Consider the following 21,878-nt stretch of genomic DNA (forward strand, 5'->3'; position numbering starts at 1 on the left):
TATCGAAAAGTTGTTCTACTTTATTTTAACAAAAGTGTTAATACCCATACCAGCCGTCTTGAGAATACATTTTCACTTCAAGTGGGTTTCTCGTCATCATGAATAAAGGTGTTTAGTACGTGTAAAACACTAACTTAACACATGTAACTTACCTTCACTATTTTCATTTTTTAAATCTGAAGTTTTTTCTCTTTCTTCCAATACAATTGAACCATTGGTAACAGTCTCACACTTACAAATATGGCGCAACAATTCCCCACAGCAAACAATATAGTGACTAACTGAGAACGAACATGCCACAGCCAGGCCAAATACGAAAACTTACTTTATGCGTGGCTTACCAACAAACAAACTAGCTGTTCAAGTCATACAACCACAGTCGCTGGAAGGAAGGAAGTCACAGGTGGGTGCTTGTTCACGTGAAACACCAGCCTACAGCGGTATGCAGAATATATAGTCAGGAGGCCAAGAGTGACAACGAAAAAGAAAATGTAATTCTTTTCTAGAGGTAGGGCAAAGTCTAAGGGTTAGAAATAAACAGACAAAACGACACACCCTCAAATAACCACCAATATGGAGAAAAAAAAGCGTTTGCATTTAGTAGGGGCTATTAACGAAAGGAAGGTTAAACTTCTCCAACACCCCTCTACGCTTGACTCCAACTGTTATGACCTTGATTACTTACTATTAATTTGTCATAATAAAAGCCCTTCCCAACCTGTTTGATAGATTAATAAGTAATTATTAAAAGGTTAGTGACGGCTGAAGCCCAGCTTGAAGAGATCTTAGATTAGTTTACGAAACAGGGGAACCCCCCTCGATCATTCATTTCATAGTCTTACAATAAAACGAAACAAAAGATATTGTAAAACGGTTCTACGAGTTGTACAAAAACGGATACGAATAGTTTCATACTACATTACAAACAAGACATTTGATATTGAAAGTGACTAATGACATTGCATCAAGAAACAAATATTTAAGATTGATACCATGTTACCTGTTGATGTTTTGTGTTTATAATTTCTACGCCATAGAGAGTAATCTAAACCTATAATGATTCCTAACAATGTACCCGTACTTGACATTCACCGACGTTCATCATTCATGATGAAATAGATTTGATTAAAAATTTTAGTTAAAAAATGAGCTTTCAACACAGCATTGCATCACAGAATAGATTTTTTTTATTGAAGTATTTCTTTGTAGATGCAGTTATTAATGAAACTTCCTGTTGCAACATTCATGAGATTTTATATAAAAAAATAAAAACTTTGTTATGGATTCTTTTATATTAGAAACCTACTTCACTTTTGGTGATTTTAATTCAGATATAATCTGAAACAAGTAGTTTTTGTCAAAAGACGCAGTAATATGTCAATGGCCAAAACAAACTGCTACAGAACAGGTTGTAACAGCAGCGATAGTGTAGCAATTTTCACTTCCTATATTTCACTTGTATATTTTCAGTGGATATAATATACTACACTCTTAGTTAACACAACAAATTTCAACACAATCCATTACAAAAAATACAAGATATAAAAACATCAATTTTTCATTTAGTTTATTCCCGTTTTGTATTTTTGCACCATAAGAAAACTGCCAAATTTAGTACTTTGATAGATCTTTGCAACCTACAATTAGTATCAAATTTGGCCTAAGCAAAACAATGTTTTGGGACAACATGGTATCTGTTGGTCGTCTTGGCTGTTAAATCCTCTAAAGTAATTAAAGAAAATCTTAAAGTCAGCCCTTATCATTCATATACTAAAAGTTTTTTCTTAAACTTACTTAAATTTACTTCAACATCCATAGGGAACCTATGAATGAAACTTAGGTGAAGATTACTCCTACCACAGCTAAATTTACACTTGTCTCCTAGTCCTACTACTTTCACTGCCAAATATGAAAAAAAACAACATGGATTAACATCACAATTCCCTTTACAATCTTTTCAATAATTCAATGTATTTCTCTTCAATGACAATTAAATTGTATTTCAATTTCAATGTATTTCAATGACAATCTCTTCACACTTGTATTCAATATTTCTGTAGACACAACCTAAATTCCTATTTGCTTTACCACTAGCAACAGCACACTGCTTAGATGGTTTTAGAGACTGATGGATTTGCACCAAGATTCCTTTCCTTCATAACTCTGTTAAGGTTATTCTCATCCAAATTATTATTCAAATTATGATAACCCACATGCATTATCTTGAATTTATTATAATTAAAAAACCCACCTGCCATTTATTTGTCCAACTCACTAAATGATCTAAATCCTTTAGTAAAACAGTAGCATCCTTTTCACATCCTGCAACACCAAATACCTTAATATCATAGGTAAATTTAAGTAATGTATTGACTATTCATTCATCTATGTTATTGATGTAAATCAAAAAAAGGTTTTAAAAATCGAGCCCTGAGGTACCCACTTATGGTATTAATCCAGTTTGGCTTAAATCCATTTGTAACAACCCTCTGCTTTCTTTCATCCAGCTACTATTCTATCCAATTTACTTACTTATCCACTACATCTATAGAGATAACAACAACAACAAAGAACATGGCAGGTATATAGTTTTTAAAGATCTTACATTTTCCTAAACTAAGGTGTTCAGGGATATTATCTTCCTTTATCCTACTCGTAGAACTGTGAAATTTTGATAAAAGTGTGGGGTTAAAAGTAATAGACAGTTCTATTTACTGGTTTGTTTGATATGAGTGGTCTCCAAAGTAGAGAGAAGATTTATACTGGTTATGATGATAATGATGACAACATTGATAAGAAATAGCAAAACAAGAGTGTTTGACAGAGCACATCTCAATGAACAACCTATAAGCAGGGACACCTAGTGGCTGGGACTTACAAATCCAAGAGCGACCAGGAAAGTGTTTGTGGGTGGAAATTGGACATCTTCAAGAAAACTCATTTTATAGCTACTCGGATATCTCATTTTCCAACTTATCCCTTCCATAGGGAAAAGATTTTTGTTTTTTTACAAGCCTTTTATGTGGCACCTTGTCAAATTGTTTCGAAAATCCAGATACAAATTTATACCCTTTCCCTCAACTACATAAGCAGTTACGTTTCAAGAGAATGTCAAACGATTTGAAAGGAATGATTTTCTCTCAGTAAAATTTTGACTATCCAGTGAAATTGTAAACTTTGTTAATTGGCTTTGCAACGCATCAGTTAACAGACTTTCCACATTTTTCTCTACAACTAATGCAAGACTAATGCTTTTATAATTACCTTTTTTTTTTTCTTAAATGAAAGAGAAGAATTATGCTAGCCAACTTTCAATCCTCTGGTACCTGCTAATATTTAAGGACTGGCATGAAATTGTAGTAAGTGGCTCACATATCCAATTTAACTTCCTTCAGAACCCTTGAGGAATATTATCTGGACCAGAAGTTTTATTGTTCTTAAAATTCGCAATTTTTTTTAGCCAGTTCAGAATTAATGCAATAATCTTGTTTGATACCATTTGCATTTATCAACCGTTAGGATGTGAAATACTGCTTAAATCTTTGTTAGTAAGAACTGAAAAAAAAGCAGAATTTAATAACCTGGCCTTCTCATAATTAATTACCAGATACTAACCTTCCTTTATATCTCCCTCCCTCCATCTCTCTTTCTCTCAAGTGTCCTATCTCCATAACATTTTGTTTACCCTTAGTGTGTTTAAATAAATTCTTACTGTTAACTTGTACGAGAAAAGGTTGGCTGAAAATGTAAATCATTTTTGGCTTAATTTATTGTATCACCAACTTTCTTCACCTTCTAAATCTCGTGTCATACATGTCAAAATAAGTCACGTGTGTAAAAGTTATTCATCAAAAACCGCTCAATTTTAACCAAAATATTTGCACACGCCTACGCGAATATTCGTGAGCTATCCGTCTTAAATATTTATTACAGCTTCACCTACTACGAAAGACAGACGGTTTTTAGTTTGTTATCCGGATTAAAGGCAACCGATTTAAAACAGCAAATCTATAGGGTCAATAAGCACGTGCAGATATAAAAGCATTGTTCAGGCCAAGAAAACTAGATTAGCAGCTACTTGCTCAAGTTTTCAAAAAAAATCATATGGGTTGACTGTTATTATACATCAATAATTACAAACTTTCAAGCACACATTTGCTAAATTTTATGAAATTCTCCTAATGAATGTGTGCTTAGCGTCATATAATATTAGCTTAAGCTTGTTTGTTTGTTTTTTTTGAATTTCGCACAAAGCTACTCGAGTGTTATCTGTGTTAGCCGTCCCGAATTTAGCAGTGTAAGACTAGAGGGAAGGCAGCTAGTCATCACCATCCACCGCCAACTATTGGGCTACTCTTTTACCAACGAATAGTGAGATTGACCGTAACTTTATTACCCCCCACGGCTGAAAGGGCGAGCATGTTTGGTGCGACCGGGATTCGAACCCGCAACCCTCAGATTACGAGTCGAAAGCTTTAACCCACCTGGCCATGTCGGGCCGTTTGGCTTAAACAATTAGAGTAAATAACGATACTTGATACTACTGTACCATATACAAGAAACTTAAAATAGTTTCCACAGCGTTACTATAAAGAAAGTTACTAACACCGTTTTAGAGAGGAAAACCTACCAAAATATTTTATGGAATCTGGTTAGTTCTGTAAAGTACAGGTCTGTTCCGAATAATAAGGTTGCGATCCTAAAGCTAATGTTGGTTACTATAGTGTCGCTTTGTTACTTGATGTGGTTTGTATTGACAAAATATGTCATGACAAACCAAAAACAATTTAAGTGTGAAAAAAATGTGCAGCAAAAAAAAAAGAGAAAAAGAACGAGTATGCGAATTAAAAGGAGTGAAATCAAAATCAGCGACCACACTGATAGCTACACTTCTATCATTGATAAGAACTTTACATCAAATATTCATTCATCAGTTAGCTCGTGTTTTGTTTTACCCACCGATCATGTCACAAATTGAACTGAAAACGCGGCCTGGTAGCTAATGAATAAATATTTGTTGTAACATTCTTATCAATGCTCTAAACGCAGCTACCAGTTTGACCACTAGTTTTAATACCATTCCTTTAAGTCGCACGCTCAATTTTTTTGGGGTCCGCCCCTTTTTTTTCGCAGATAATGCGTTTTTGATTAAATAGCTGCATACAAACAGCTACAACAGCTACACTTTTATTAAAATGTTTGACATACTCCTGTTAAAGAACCAATACTTCAAGTACTTAGTGGATATAGGTCGCCCTACAGTCAAGCAAGAGTAGCAGAACCGACCTATGTCGGCGGATCGAACTCTCAGTAGTTTTAATTAGATAAGGTAGTGACTTTTCTGTGAACTGTCGGTGCTGTGTATGACGAAATACTAAGACATAAAACACTAGTTGTCTGTTCTACTAAATATAATAAGCATTACGAAGTTATTTTTTGCAAAGTCTACTGTATCCTAATCGTTACTTTAAAGTTACAACGGATTTGTTTGTGGTAATAACTTCCAAATACGTTTGCGTTATCTCATCTACCACACAAAATATAATCACTGATGTTAAACTAACCAGTAATCATGGACAATCAATTAAAGGTGTTGAGTTGAGTGCTTACACTCATAACATCAACTCTTACTGTCTGCCTTCCTCTGTTTGCAACCAGTTGTAGGAAAGCAGTTACGCTTAAAGGTTCTGAAAATTGCTGAATTAAATCCTATTGTTTCAACTATACGCAACTTCCAGCCTCTGTTCTTACAAAAAGTAATAAATAATAAAATATTAAGGAGATCTCCAAGTCCTACCTTATTATATATCATGGAGTTCATACTCCAACTTCCTCCTTTTCTCTTAGTCCCCCGCTGGTACAGTGGTAAGACTGTACCAACGTTAAAATCAGGGGTTCGATTTCCCTCTGTGGACTCAGCAGAGAGCCCGATGTGGCTCTGCTATAAGAAAACACACACACGCCCTTTCTCTTTAAAATGTATTCGTACTCAAGTATAACACGGAAAAGCAGACATACCCAGTGTGTGTGTGTGTGTGTGTGTGTGTGTGTGTGAAATATTTCACTAACGCATCATTCTTGTAACTTTACGATAGAAATGATCACCTGGTACGTAATGGTTCCAGAATTCCTATAAAGTTTGTAGGTTTAGTATTAAAATCGGTGTGGGCGTCGTCAGTTTAAGAAAAAATTAAACTGCTGCATTAAGGCTTAGAGAAAAAAGTTTTGGAGTCAAAACTAAAACTTGCAGATTTATACTTTCCCTTCGGTGTGATGAAAACGAAAAAAACTTCTAAATTTCGCGCAAAGCTACACGAGGGCTATCTGCGCTATCCGTCCATAATTTTGAAGTGCAAGACTAGAAGGAAGGGAGCTAGTCATCATCACCCACCGATGATTGCGAGTCGAGCATCGTAACAAAAAAGAGACTTAATTATTAAATGTCAGAGAAAAAGGAATTTCAGGCTCTAAACACTAGTATTCCACACCACCTGAAGCATTCACATACCCGCGCATGTAAGTTTCCTAAAAAGTATGTGATATTATTACAAAAGTATTAGATGAGTACATGAAAAAATACTTTAGATTTACGGATAAAGTAGTGCAATAAGGATTACAAAAAGTAAGCTGTAATCCAGAATTTAAAATACACGAGGCATATAGTGGTCAGCGAAAAAATTCCTGGAGTTAATACGCTAACAGCATCAAACTAAGCTATATTGGGTACGTTCAACCTGAACGGCACCTTATACGACACGTGAGCTAAATGACAAAGCCAGACGTCAAAGATCACGCGTAGCAATTTATAGCTTAGAACTATTTATTAATGAGAGGAGAGACAACATTGAGAACTCACTGCCTACACAGCTACTCTTAAGCGAATATGGGGGATTGAGTGTCATGCTTATAACACTTATAATTTAAATAGCTAAGCATGTAAAGTAACAATGGCAGAATCGAACTTTGAATCTTCTTATCCACGTCTCGCCCCAAGAATAGTGTACATTAAAAGGCAAAAAGAAAAAAGGTAAAGACATTTACTCGAGATCGTAAATTTTCGGTAATAAATTGAATTTCACATACTCAAACATATTTTTGTCAAAATAACTTTCATTAGCAGTAGAAAACGTAGACTGTATCAATAACCAAAAAAGTCAATAAAAATATTTTCATCGCGCGTTTCATAAGAAACGAATCTTGCGCGCGTGTGTGGCAAAAACTCTTCAGACAATGATGAAAGTGAAGATGTTGTACAAGATGAAAATGATGAATGGTTGACGAGGTATACGAGAATGAATTTACTTCAAGTCATGAAGATGTGAAGTTTGCTTTTGTGGATCACTATTTCCTGCAGCTTTGTTTAGACACCAAATCCAACAAGATTTGAATAACGTTGGCATGGAAATAACGTGAGCATGCAATGAAGAAAAAATTAGGTACTCTCAACAGGATTGAAATGTGTGCCAAGTATGTCAATGGTGCTTTCTTTCAGTAAAAATAAAAGAAAGGCACAAAGATACCAAGAATAGCAAAGATATGATAACAATTAACCTCAAGTATGTAGTAGAGTTGGTTAACACTGGTCATGTTGATTTTACTGATAGGAAGCATGATCCTTCAAGTAACCAGGAATATGGGAGCTCTCTACAATGATGTTCGCTGCACTAAATGAGAACAATGTGGATGATTTTGAGCCTGAAGAGTTTGATGCTGATTGGATGCAATGTCCAAGGCATGGAGAAGTGTATGAAAAAAAAAACAATTTAATTTTAAGATAAAAATTGAGGCTATGTTTATAGAAGATGTTGAGGATAAAAGGAACAAAGTAGGACCGGGGGGTGTTGTTTCAAAGACTTCGTGCTGAGTTTCCAGATATATTCGATTTTCCATCTGAAACAGAAGTGTAACAGTATACCACTACTTGGATAGCAAAGTTCAAAATGTATAGCGCTCTTAGTACTGCCCCAAGAGGCATCCAAATTACGTTTACAGCTACGATCAAGCGTCTTGTAGATAAGACCAATTTCCAGATTATCCCGATGAAAGGACTGGTAAAAAGCAAGGAAGTGCATACAAGATAGCAACGAGGTGAATTGACCAAGTGATGAAATAGTAAAACAAAAGAATGCCACGAACACAACAGAAGTTCACGTTTGTAAGCTTTATTGCATTAGAATTAATATTGGCAGCATTTCGTTTCATTCATATTGTTTAACCGGATTTAAGTACTGTTATGTATGGTAATGTATGGAAGATGTTGACAGCCCATCCAATTTGAAACAGAAAAACCTACTCCGACTAGTCATTTTTTATTCTATCGATTACAGCACTACTCTTGTTTTTACGCTATTTTTTTACAGTCACCAAAACACCTTAAAAATAGTACCCGTTTCATGATGCGTGTTGAAAGTTACAAATATAATAATAAATTATCGCATCAACCGATTAACATTCGTCTCTTACAAATAATTAAAAAAATAAAGTTAAAGCACTGCATGCAAGAGGTCATCAATACGATGAAAAGCTATTTCGCCAAAGCTGTTCGTCTGTTCTCAAATTATAGAAGGTATTTAAATAGTAAAACATGGCTTTTTCGTAAAGTACCGACTTGTGAATTAGTCGTATTATATTTAAATGCAACCTGTGACCTTTAATACGATCACTACAGGTGAAATACTTTTGAGAACAAAGTGTGTATTGTTAAGTATGATTAAAGCCCAAGCATAACTACTTATAACCTATACCCCCAAAAACAATTTAAAAATATACTTTTAAAATGTTAAGATTAAAAAAATACAGCTCTTTCAACGTAGTGTAACAACACCGACTTTAAGTTTTTGTTTGTATGTGCAAGAAGAAGCGACAAAACCAGTGTAAATTTGTTTGTTATTAGATCAAAGTCACATAGGTCTAACTACTGTGTCCATCACAGGGAACTGATCCCTGGATTTTAGCGTTGTAAGTCCGCAAATTTACCGTCGTCCCACCAGAGAACTTTTAAACATTAAGATGGGAGAATTGTAAAACCAAACCTAATGACAATTGTTGTCCAAATACAATTAGTAAAATAATAAAAAAAAAAAAATGTTAAAATCGGATTTTCTTATAACTATCCAATGGTTGAGTAGTTATTTGTTGTCTAAACGAAAATTACATTTAAAAAATCCTAATTCCTTTCTCTGTGGTATAAAATGTTCAGAGTATTTATCTGCTTACTTTTTAAACCAAGCATATGGTTTTATTTGTAAACTAGTTAAAAACAAGAAATAGGGAAATTTTATTTGATACACAGGTATGCATAAAGGTTTCATTTAATTCGATACCACACTTTTGCCTTATTTCTTCTCGTAAGAAAATGTTTAGATAACAAAATTACAGATAAATTGTACTAAATACCTATTATAATAAGCTTTTAAATGTTTTTTTTTCTTAATAACAGCTTCGTTGTTTCTCGTATAACTCGCCGACATCTCGTTTTATAGTAACATGGTTAAAAAAAAAACCAAAAACTTTCGTTTGAGTTTGTACTTACAAATCAAGTACAGCTAATTATCATAATCGCGGGAACATAAAATATTCACTCAAAAGCCGCAAGTACAAAGTGAATTTCGAGGAATTCATATATGAAGGCATGGGCTAAACCCTACTGGGGTGGTTACACAGTTAAGAACATACTCTGTAACACCGATTCTGCAACACTTGACGTTTAACAATATAATAGGCTCACCCATCGCTACCCACCTCCCGAAAAAAAATCACTTAAAACTGCAAGGGATCATTTCAAACCATGTACATCCCATAATGTATCAAAGGTTCAATACCTTCTTTAGTCTTGCATCCACGTCTTTAAAAGGTTCTCAAATTTATGAAGTTAACTGAACGATTCATTGCTTCTATGTGTGGTCATTTTTATTGGGCTTTCTTTAACCTCCCTTCTCTCTCTCAAACAAAAGGGAAAATAATACACATTATCTACGCTCCTGAGAAAATAAACTCATGTATATTAGATAATACGCAGTTCACAATTTGTTTGATGGATGTTTTTAAAAACACGCACTGAAGGAAATTAAACAAGCGACACGAATTTTTTTTAAACAACAAACACCACCCCTACTTTATCCATTGACTTATGGTAAAACTTATAATAAACGTCTCCTGAAAAAACATTCCTTTGTGTCCTTTGGAATTTGACAGTTCGAAAAACACGAAGCCTCACATCTAATGAAACTGTATTTCAATAACGAAATTATAAAAGACAGCTTTAACTTGTCTGTTTAGACTCAGTGGTTCTTGACCTTTTTCATCGTCTTACCCCTGAGACTCTCCAGGGTGTTACCGTGACCCCGATAATTTTTATAATGGTGAACTTTGGGTAAAGGTAGAATAAAACAAAACTATATAAAGACCCCAATTTATTGAAAATGTTACAAATAAATAACCTTGAGAAATGCTATAAGTGCTAAACAAATGCAAAATCCATGGAATTACGGAACAAACAAAATCTACTTATTCACTCAGTGTGAGGATTGATATAATATATGAGAAAATATACTAAGTACGATGGAAACTTTGATATTTAAAGTTCGATGTGTTAATATTATACAGTTAAAAAATTTAGGCAATTCTAAACGTTGTAATATATGCAATTTTTTACTCAAACTAGACAGGTAGTTGCGCAACAAGCATTTCGACGCGGTTGAACTGCCGCACTTCAGCGTGTTTCTAATTGGTGGACAGTTACAGGCACTTGCCACAAAAACTACAAACTGCTCTGTGATTTCCCCAATAATTCCCAAACTTTCCGTGACCCCCGAGAAACTTTAAACGACCCCCAGGTTAAGAGCAATGCTTTTCAATATCTTCTGGATGCGACCCAAATTCTGGCCGAAGAGCTAGCTCGGTGACCCATGGCTTTTACTAGTTCAACTGTAACATAATATATGGACTACAAAGGAGATTAGAGACTCTTAATGACCCAGTTTTAGGTCGCGAACCAAGGGGTTAGAATCATTGGTTAAGATAAATATTTTCAGTAACTTTGTTTTGCCACCATAATTGTAGAACCCATTATTTTTTTGTAAAAAAAAAAAAAGCAGTTTTAAAATACTAATTGGACCAAACTTCACTTGTCGATGTTCCAACAAGAAAAACTGAGCCAAACGTTTGTCAACGCGCAATTCAGGTAATATAAGACCGTAAGACCGTCCCTTATTTCCTGTTATTAACTAGAGGGTGGTGACCCATCTATCAATTTGTATTTCATTTAACTGTAATAATTTAACATTTCGGCTAACTCTTGGCTATAGTACACACATGGGTTTCTTTATCATAACAGGTATGAAGGTGCAAATCGAGGAATCTCAAACTATAATACATGTCGGTTGTAAACGACATAATACAAAAATCATAACTGTAATAAGCCCTATCCGAGCTTTCAACGTACATACAAATAACTATTTTCCTCACTTATACACTCATCCTCTACTTGCATAGACTTGCCAGAATTTTCTACCCTTAAAATTGACAAAAATGGTGCCACATTTTTAAATCGTACCAGAAAAACAAGTCGAATCCTTTGCCTTAACGTGCAAGTGTTGAAAATAAGAATTTTTGTTACGAAGTTTATAATTTTTCTTTAAATTAGGCCTGGGTTTGTAACTTTAGAAAGTTACACCAATAGTAATACGTGAGCATGAAAAAATTGTGAACCACTGGTTCGAGATACTTTTAAATAAATGTCAAACATGTAAAAACTAGTAAAGAATTCAAACCTTATCAGCGAGTCTTCGTTGTTCACTCTGATCAAAGTGTCTGACGTAAGTGGGGTTGTGGGCCAAGACACTGAAAAACTTATCCTAATGCGCACATTATTTCTAGTCTTAACTCCACAGGAAGAACTTTTTTTAAAATATCACTATGATATATCAGTTCACTAAATTATTAATAGTAAAAGTAATACATGTACACTAATTGCTACATGACAAATTCCAATAGTTTCAACTAGACTTACGAAAACAATTCATACCTGTAACAACGTACGTTTGGGAAATAATCTTATTCTAAAAACGGCTAGTATGGGTGTTAAACCTCATTAAAATGAAGAACAGAACAACTTTTTAACCTTCTGAGGTCATCTTTGTTATTCTGTATTTGATTTTAATTATAATTTTAATACCCATACCTGCAGTCTTTAGAATACATTTTTACTTCATGTGGTTTCTCGTCATCATGAATAACAATCTTAGAACAGAATCATTTTAGTGAATCTATAAACTTACGTTACATTTAAAAATTTTAACGTACATTCATCACTGTGATAAAAGTTTAAGAATTTTCAAGTAACATGTAGTTCTTATACTTTCTCAATTATGCTATTAAAATTGTTTTATTTTTCCCCCCCTTATCGAAAATGATGACTGCTCCAGATTTATTAGCAATATTGTCCAACTTTAAACTAAAAATTAAAGCTCCTAACCCTTTGAACCCATCCATGTCCATTTTATCTGTACCTTTTCTAAACAATTACATTGAACAATGCCAACTGGAAACTTATTGTCCTTTTCTTTACATAACACTCCTTGATCTTTTGTTGTACATTTCATTTTTTACAAATGGTTCATTTCACTCTACCATATTCTTGAGACCCAAGCCACTTTATTAATTTTAAATATTTTATTCAATGGTCTAAAAAAAAATCAAGCATTATATTCTTTTCTATATTTAGCCTTCTACTTCCTAATACTGAAGATAGTCAGCTTAATAAAGACCCAAACCACATTTCCTGCCTCCAAGAATTTTCTACAGATTGGCTATAAAGGTCATTGTTCTTTCACTGTATTTCATGCAGTGGTAATGTTGATCCAATGTCCAAACAGAATGATAAATAACTGAACAATCAGGAGACTTATTAAAAGGTATATTACATTATTTGCAGCATACAACTCAAAACAGGTAAGTCTGCATTACATACCCTGCACTTTCAAAAATTATTAAGTATATGAATAATCAACTCTTGAACTTGTCACACACACACACACACACACACACACACAACAACCACTTTACAACGAGGACTATGACTGCATGCAGTTGTAAAAGTATGCACTGCTGTATTTTAAGAAAAATTAAACTAATACGGTTGGTCAATCCAAATGTCTTCTAACTTTGCAAGATATAATAGTCCTAAAGTAAAGATTTATACATTACATATCAAAAGCTGGCAAAAATTAGTAAACAATAATAACCTAAATTCTGGTGCAGCAAAGAATTTGAGGGTATAATAAATTTAATACAATGACATTAATGATAACACTTAAAAATAAATTATTTCAGCTCTAAGTAATCAAGATTCTTCCTGCTTTACTTCAAGGTATTTTTACATGTTCTAGAACTGTCATTCATTAGAACTGTACATACAGTTTGTAACACATGTAGTTAGCCTTGTTTAACTGAAGTGGAAATTAATTTGTTGAATAAGGTATATTTGCAACTTTGAATAAAAATCTCAAAAATTTTACTTAATTTCTTAAATATAATCAAGCAAAAAAAATGTTAATATATATATATATATATATATATACATACATACATACATCAAGGCCAATGATAATACATGTATTATGGAAACTTTACTTAAAAATGAATAAAATCTAAACTGCCTCACTAAACATACATACACTTGTAAATACTCAATACAATTTTAATATTTTGGGACAATATTGGGACCTATAAGTCCATCTCAGCTATTCCACTCTCTAAAACAAACTTACAGCCACTCCTCATTATACCTATACTTAAAGCTTTTTCTTAAACTGGTTTTAAATTTACTGCCTCTATAACATCCAAAGGCTAAAGACCCTGTTAGAAAAAAAAACATCTTAGATAAAGGTGACTCCTACTCTGCTAAAATTTGCATTTGGGTCCCCTAGTTCTGCTATTCTCACTGTTAAGTATAAAGAGATATGATGCAACCTCATCTATTCCCATTACAATCTTAAACATTTCAATCAGGTCCCTCCTAATCCTTTTTACATGATGAAACGAAAGATTTCAGCCTCTCCTTATATGACAACTCCTTCATCCCAGACATGATTCTAGTAACCCTTCTGACCTTTTCAGACAATTCAATGTCTTTCTTAAGGCAAGAAGCTCGAGACTGAATATGGTATTCAAAATGTGACCTACCCAGTGACCTGTACAATGAAATAATAACCTCTTCACACTTGTATTTACAACCTAAATTTCTATCTGCTCTACCACTTACAACAGCACACTGCCTAGATGACTTTAGAGACTGATCAACTATTACACCAAGATTCCTTTCTTTTGTAACACTATTAAGATTAATCCCATTCAAATTATAAGTTATCATAACTCACATGCATTATCTTGCATTTATTATAATGAAACACATCTGCTATATATTTGCCCAATTCAATAAATGATCTAAATCCTCTTCACAGTTAGTAACACCTATAACATTAATACCATCAGTAAATGTATGCAATTTATTGACTACTCTTTTGTCCATGTCAGTGATGTAATCAGGAAAGAGTAAAGGTCCTAAAACTGAGCCCTGCAGTACCCCACTTATGACATTAATCCAGTTTGACTTATCTCCATTTGAAACAATGTCCTTTCTTTCTTTCTTCCAGCAATTCATCTATCCAATTTGCTAACTTATCCCCCACAGAGATAACTTTTTCACAAGCCTTCTATATGGCACTTTGACAAATGGTTACTAAAAATCCAGATATATCAAATCTATTTCCTTACCCTCATCTCCACAACCAATAATTTTAGAGATAGTTTGTATTTACTGGCTTGCATGATAAAGTGATTTGGTAAATGTCCAGTGGTCTGTGAAAAGACCAAGGATGGCAATGACAGTGATGAAAAATTTGTAGTGGAGAGGGGGGGGGGATGGAAGATCCTCAGAAAACCCACATTCATGGGACACATATCAAATAATCTACCTGTCCTTTGCCCAGAGCTGTAAATGAAACAACACAGATGGGTAAACAAATCCTTAAAATTCTCTTTAAAGTTTGTTTCATGGCTAAGAATTGGTCATGTGAGGACACTGTTTTGTATGATGTATTTGTCATTGTGTGAAATAGCAAGAGGGAGTTTCTTTTTTCTATTTTTCTTGTAGTATTTGAATGTTAGAGATGTTAGTCTTTCATTTATTGTTTGTATGTTTCATGATTTGTGCAAGTGACACATGGGTAAATTTTGGAAGTCTTAAGGCTAGTTTGACCCATAGATATAATTTTTTTTAAAGCCTTTTGTATAGCTCCTTGTCAGATACTCTCTGAAACTCCAGATACAACATACCTACACCCTTACTCTCACCTACACAAGCAGTAACCTTTTAAAAAAATGGCAAACTGATTTGTAAGGTAAGATTTTCCCTTGGTGAAACTATGTTGACAATCCAGTAAAATTCTAAACTTTGTTATAATGGCTTTGCAAAGCATCTTTCAACAGACTTTCCAAAACTTTCCCCACAACTGATGTAAAACTAACCAGTCTATAATTACTGGGACAATTTTTACCAACTCCCTTGAAAACAGGAGTTACATTAATTAACTTTTAAACCTCTAATACATGCCCACTATTCAAAGACTGATAAAAAAAAAGTAGAAAGTGGTGCATATATCCAAATCTTTAACCTCCTTCAAAACCCTCAGGGAAATATTATCTGGCTCAAAAGCCTCATCATTTTCTAACTTCCCAATTTTTTCTTAACCAGTTCAGAATTATTGCAGTCATCTTGTTTGATCACATTTCAATTTTACAAATGAAAAAGATACAGAATATTGCTTAAGTCTTCATTAGTAAAAACCAAATAAAAAGCAGAAATTAATAACCTGGCCATCTAATAATTACCAGATACTAGCCTTCCTTTATCTTTCCTCAAGGGTCCTATCCCCATAACATTTTGTTTACCCTTAATGTATTTAAATAAATCCTTACTGTGAATTTTTACATTTTCAGCCAACCTCTCTTGTACATCCTTTCTGATGGTCTAATTTCCTGTTTCACTAACTTTATTGATATTATATAATGTTTTAAGTCATACCATTCTATCTAATTTTTTTTTAATTTGTTATGCATTTCTTTAATTTTATCTCTTAATCTATTTGTGAGCCAACCTGGTGTTTTACTTGCAGCTACCCTTTGTTTTCTATAAAGAAAGAGTTTATCTTGAATATTTAAAAATTTATCTTTAAAAAATCTTCCATATCTGGTCAGTGACTCCAAATAAGGCAAATGCTCAAATCACAACAGATAATTATTGTCACATCTCTTCAAAGATCGTTTTGAAATCTGTAACCAAAATATCATTTCTCATATCCTTATACAGCAGGCAAACCTTATGAAGCAATGATTACTTGCACCTAAATATTCTTCCCTCTCAATCATTTCTATATTTGAACTTAAAATTAAATCTAACATTTTTTTTTTTTAGTATGTTCCTCAACTAACTGGTGAAGAAAGCTACTCTGAATAGTTCCCAAAAACATTTATTCCTCAAGGTTTGGCTCCAGTGTTTCCCAATTTACAGGCCTGAAACTAAAATCTCCAATAATTATGATTTCATTAACAGCCGAGATTTTAATCTCATTGTGAAGTTTCTCAGTAACTTCATCACTATCATTTGGTGGTCTGTAACAAAATTCCCAGTAAAAGTCTCTTTCCTGTATTTCCACCAACAGATACCAATTGGATTCAATCTCCTTGTTATCTTTAATATCCTCAACTTCAATAAGATGTAACACATTTTATATATAAAGCCTCTCCTCCCCCTCTTTGATACTCTATCCCTATTAAATAGCCTGTAACCCTTTATTTTAAAAGAAACCTCTGTCATCAAAATCTTTTATGCTTAACCATTCTTCAGTTATTCCAGTTTATAGCAAAATCCTCTATTACTATCAGTGCTCTAAAGCCATCTATTTATTATATTTCTGGAGTTACAATAATAACAATGAAGCCTATCCTTACAACCACTTTTATATTCATTTCCTATGGTAAACATCTTTCCCTCTTATTCTTTTCACATTTCATTTTTATTGGCCCTCATCATTGTCTAGACCAGGGGTTCCCAACCTTTTGGCACTCGCGACTTGAAAATGTAATTGATGAAATAAAATTAATGTTATTCCAAGCTACTTCTAACAAGGCTTCCCACAAGTTGGGAACCCCTGGTCTAGACCTTGTTTGAAGCTTTTCTTACAGCTGAGTTGATAGCCTTAGTAAACAAGCCTGTCTCTACCATATTTAAATATAAACCATCTATCCCAGTATTATCATACAAAAGTCAATTAATTACACTTTCAACAATCATGCATTATCACATATGAAAATCTTTAGAGAATACACAGTGGAACAATCATTATGCCACAAACAAGACTGTCACATATTTGAAAACCAGCATATATCTGGACTAAGACATTCTATGAAGGAATCCAAATAAGTAAAATAAAAATTGTTTCCAGCCTAAAGCATGCAATAAGATCAGTGTTACGAGAATAATACTTGTGATAGCATGACAAAAATAGACTAGACAATGAACAACCAACCTGAACTGAGGAAAGAGGTTCAAAGCTAGAATTAGGCCAAACACATATTGAATGATCACAATTGAAACAATGCTATGTGACTAATCACATTTTAATACCTTTATTGTATTTTCCCACTGCAGCAACCTTTACAGCCTCAACATGAGCTTATCAAACCATTTGGAACATATTAAAATCATTTATTTCCCAATTCAATATTTGACAGGAACAATAATATATCATGCAAAACCTGGCCAAAACATGTGTATGGTTGTAACTGGATAATGATACTATGACCTGAATCAAATACAATGTTAGTAACTTCTTATAGCTATGTTGCACAATGAAGCAAGTTCACAAGACCTAATAACAGGAAACTATTTAGTAAGAAACACATAGATCTTATGATTGACTTAAAATATTTCAAACTTTATAAAGAAATCTATATATTTATTCTAATATCTAGCATGTTCAAAATTTAAGTCATCTGATTAAAGTTGGACAATTTAATTGATTAACTGAAACTATAAATTGTTGATTAATGCCATTAAAATAATCAACTGATCCAAATTAATGTTTGCAGTTATTACTATTTCAGTTATTCCAATTATCTAAGTAAGTGCAATATTGTCATTATGTTTCTTGTTAGTGCAAAGCTACAGAATGGGAGTGAGTACAGGTACCCCAGGTTCTATTCCTACTCTAATTGAACATGTTCACCCCACTTTCTTTATTAGAAAGATACTAAGGCTATTTTTCACTGTCACTAATTTTAAATTGCTCATTAGAGAGAAGGTGGGTTGGCTGGCACAACCCACCACCAACTCTATGGTTACTTAAGTGTTAGATAAAATGAAAATGTACTGTTTTTTTACATAATTCTATATTATGCAATTATTTTTCACAAAATGCATAAATGGTGACATTTAGAAGAGACCTATCATACACACACAAAAATATGAATAAACACAGGATGATTAATACACTATGCTATAATAATGCAGATGTTGAAAATGTTAAAAAGGTAGTACACACATACCCACACACTTTCTTTTTTTTTTTGCTTATTACAGGGAGGTTGTACTAACTGATTATAACATTAAATTAATGAACCTATCTATCAATTTGCAAATATCCCACTAACCAATCTCAAACTGAGGCAGAATCATCATTTGATCATAATATACTATAAATAATTAAAAGCTTCTATAATTTGACAGTCTATACATACCTCTAACCTCTACTAGCATAAAGAACAGAAAAATAAAAGTAGCACAGATTAATAATTTTTAAACAAAAAGAATTTCACTATTTCTAGCAAAGTATATGCAAAAGTCACTGCCAATTATTGATAAATACTTCATGCATAGTGTTTTACATCAACAAGTGTTACTAGCTGTTCTGTTGATAGATATTTTTCTGATTAATCCTCCGACTACAAAATTGTTTCTACACTACTCACTAACACTAGGGACATACATATTGTATAATATTGTGTATCTTTCATGTTTCTTCCTATTACAACACTTAGAATAAAGTACTGACTAAAATAGTGGATGAAATCATCCACTTTATATCCAAATTACATAAAAGACTCCAGAAAAGCCATGAATCCACAAGCAGTTTAGAAAATTTTGTTGCTAATAGGTTCCACCTGGACATCATTGGTAATTATAGAATAACTTAATACAAAAAGGATGTAAACAAAGCATATTTTCTCATTATTCATATAAATATTGTCACATTCTGTTAAATGTACAGTAATCTAGACTACTTCTGGGTGGTAAGCCTCTGCTAACACTTGAGGAACTAACAATATGTTCAACTCAAGTAACGAAATGCAATGATAACTTAAAGTATATTTTACTCTGGTTCCACTTAATAATTAACTGTTAAAATCAAAAATGCATTATTGGGCCAAAACAAGCCAATAATTTTCCAATCTATGTCTAAATGGCAACCACTATATTACCACTCAGAAATGTTCAGCTAAAAAATGTGCTAATTGTGGAGTACTTCAAAGTTATAGGAAGTATTCAACTACATGTTCTAACCTATTTGTAATAAAGAATAAGTATCATCTTGTAGAGCATCTTGCATTATAACTCTTATCAGTTACCTAACAGTAAAAGTAATTCCATAACAACCTATATAGCTGTGTGAGAGTGATGTGTCAAAAAATTTTTCATATTTTTACTTAGGATATCAAGATGCATTTATAAATGTGTGTATTGATTTATGAAAGTATGTAATTCTCGGCTGTTCAAATAAGAATTCAAATTAGTTTCATTAATTAAAAAGTTACTTTTTAGTTCAATTTCTAGACTTAAGGATACTTTGATTACAAATTATTAATAAATTTACTTTTCACGAAGATTATACCTATAAATTTCAATGAACAAACAGATTGAAATGTTTTATAAATACTTTAGTTAGTACCACTACTAATTATGAAGAAGTTCGTTTCACTTTTTTCTGGAAGTCACTGTTTATGTTATAATATACTAAATATAGCTTCTCAATAATCCAGTATCAATTTCAGTAATGCTATTGCTAACAGTAGAGAACATACAGTAACCTTTCTGTTTCAACGAGGTAAAACTCTAGTAGTAGTAGTAGCAACACTAACACGCTTTACACAATGAGTGATGATGTTACAAAGTAAAACTAAATATTAACAATCACTTCTAAGACTTTTACTAAAATTTTAATTTATTGTGTTAAAAAACACCTAATCGCTTGAAAATAACTTTTCTCTGTATTTTGTTTCACAAGCAGATTTTTGAAATGACTGGTTAATCATTCATTACGTAACGACAAAAAACAAAATAAAACTTCAAATTCAAAGTTGGGATCCATGCCATAAAACACGTTTTTGTTACTAAAACAGTAAAAATAATATTAAAATGACATGCAATTAATAAAATACAGTATATTGTACTTACAAATAAACAGACCTTTTGATCTCCAAGATATACAGTAACTCTTAATTATTCATACGACTTTAACTTCTACTAACTACAAACATTATAATGAAAATTACAAAAACCGCAATTAATTTAAATGATCTTCCATCTTAGCTACGGCGCCATCTACACACGTTTTACAGCATTAAACTTTGATTTGTTACAGAAAATAACTTTTATACATATTAATAAAAAAAGTTACTTATTTCTAAAACATTACCTAGAAACCCAACAGAAGTTGTCGAACATATTATGTATTCGATTAAGCAGATCCAACTGTGAGATCTACAATATTACCTTCTTTGAAGAAATACGTAGAACCTAAGACTATAGACTAAAAAAGTTTTTGATCGCTTATATATTTGACAGTATGTACTCGACAAAATAGTGGTGCTTCGGAGTGAAGCAAGCCATACAGAAATTAAAAACACGATATATAATTTAAAACTAAGTTTAACATCCCATTCTAACTTGGTCATTGTGAAAGATAATAAATTCGCTTACACATTATGTTGTTCAAACATACAGTACTGTACAAAAGTGTTAAGACAAAACCAAAATTTAGATCTCAGGCAACTTTCACAAAATAATGGAAGGGAAATCACAAGTGAAACATCAAAATTTTATAAATTTTTACATTTAATACAATAGAAACTCAATGTAAACAGTTAATATTTCGGGTATACCTCCTTTATAACCATGGCCTAGCGCGTAAGGCGTGCGACTCGTAATCCGAGGGTCGCGGGTTCGCGCCCGCGTCGCGCTAAACATGCTCGCCCTTTCAGCCGTGGGGGTGTATAATGTGACGGTCAATCCCACTATTCGTTGGTAAAGAGTAGCCCAAGAGTTGGCGGTGGGTGGTGATGACTAGCTGCCTTCCCTCTAGTCTTACACTGCTAAATTAGGGACGGCTAGCACAGATAGCCCTCGAGTAGCTTTGTGCGAAATTTCCAAACAAACAAACAAACAAAAAAATCCTTTATAACTGCAAACAATCTTACAGGCATTGTTGCAACATATGTAATCAAAGAGTTGTTTGGGATTTTACTTCAGATGTCTCTAATACACTTCAATAACGTTTATTCGAAAGTAACGTTTTATTTGTGAAGTTTCTGATCTATGAAATTCCAGATCTGCTCAAATGGATTGACATTAGCTCTCTATGGGAGCCATTGCATCATTTGAATGACTCTAACAGCTTCTTTTTTAGTAAATTCCGCATAGGTTAGATGAGTGTTTGAAGTCATTATTTTCTTGGTAGTACAATCCTTTACCAATAATACGTAAACCACATAACGGATCAGTGTATGATGATACTTGCACTGGGGCATTATTCCATCTATTT

The 21,878-nt window shown here is 33.1% G+C and overlaps 1 protein-coding gene across 14 annotated transcripts in view; it reads right to left on the minus strand.

Annotated features, from left to right (window-relative positions):
• LOC143239780 (protein phosphatase 1 regulatory subunit 16A-like) overlaps window positions 1-20,663 on the minus strand; it is an 81,599-nt gene extending 60,936 nt beyond the window's left edge. For 5 of the 14 annotated variants that reach the window (XM_076481284.1, XM_076481274.1, XM_076481281.1 and 2 more), the window contains exon 1: window positions 153-354. The gene's annotated coding sequence lies outside the window, so the exon portion shown is untranslated. Of the gene's footprint in view, window positions 1-152; window positions 355-20,512 lie in introns of those variants that run through there. The other 9 variants (XM_076481278.1, XM_076481270.1, XM_076481279.1 and 6 more) reach the window with 5 other exon arrangements.
• Between the last annotated feature and the right edge of the window lie 1,215 nt (window positions 20,664-21,878).

This window comes from Tachypleus tridentatus, chromosome 13 (assembly GCF_004210375.1).
Source record: "Tachypleus tridentatus isolate NWPU-2018 chromosome 13, ASM421037v1, whole genome shotgun sequence".
Classification (NCBI taxonomy): domain Eukaryota; kingdom Metazoa; phylum Arthropoda; class Merostomata; order Xiphosura; family Limulidae; genus Tachypleus; species Tachypleus tridentatus.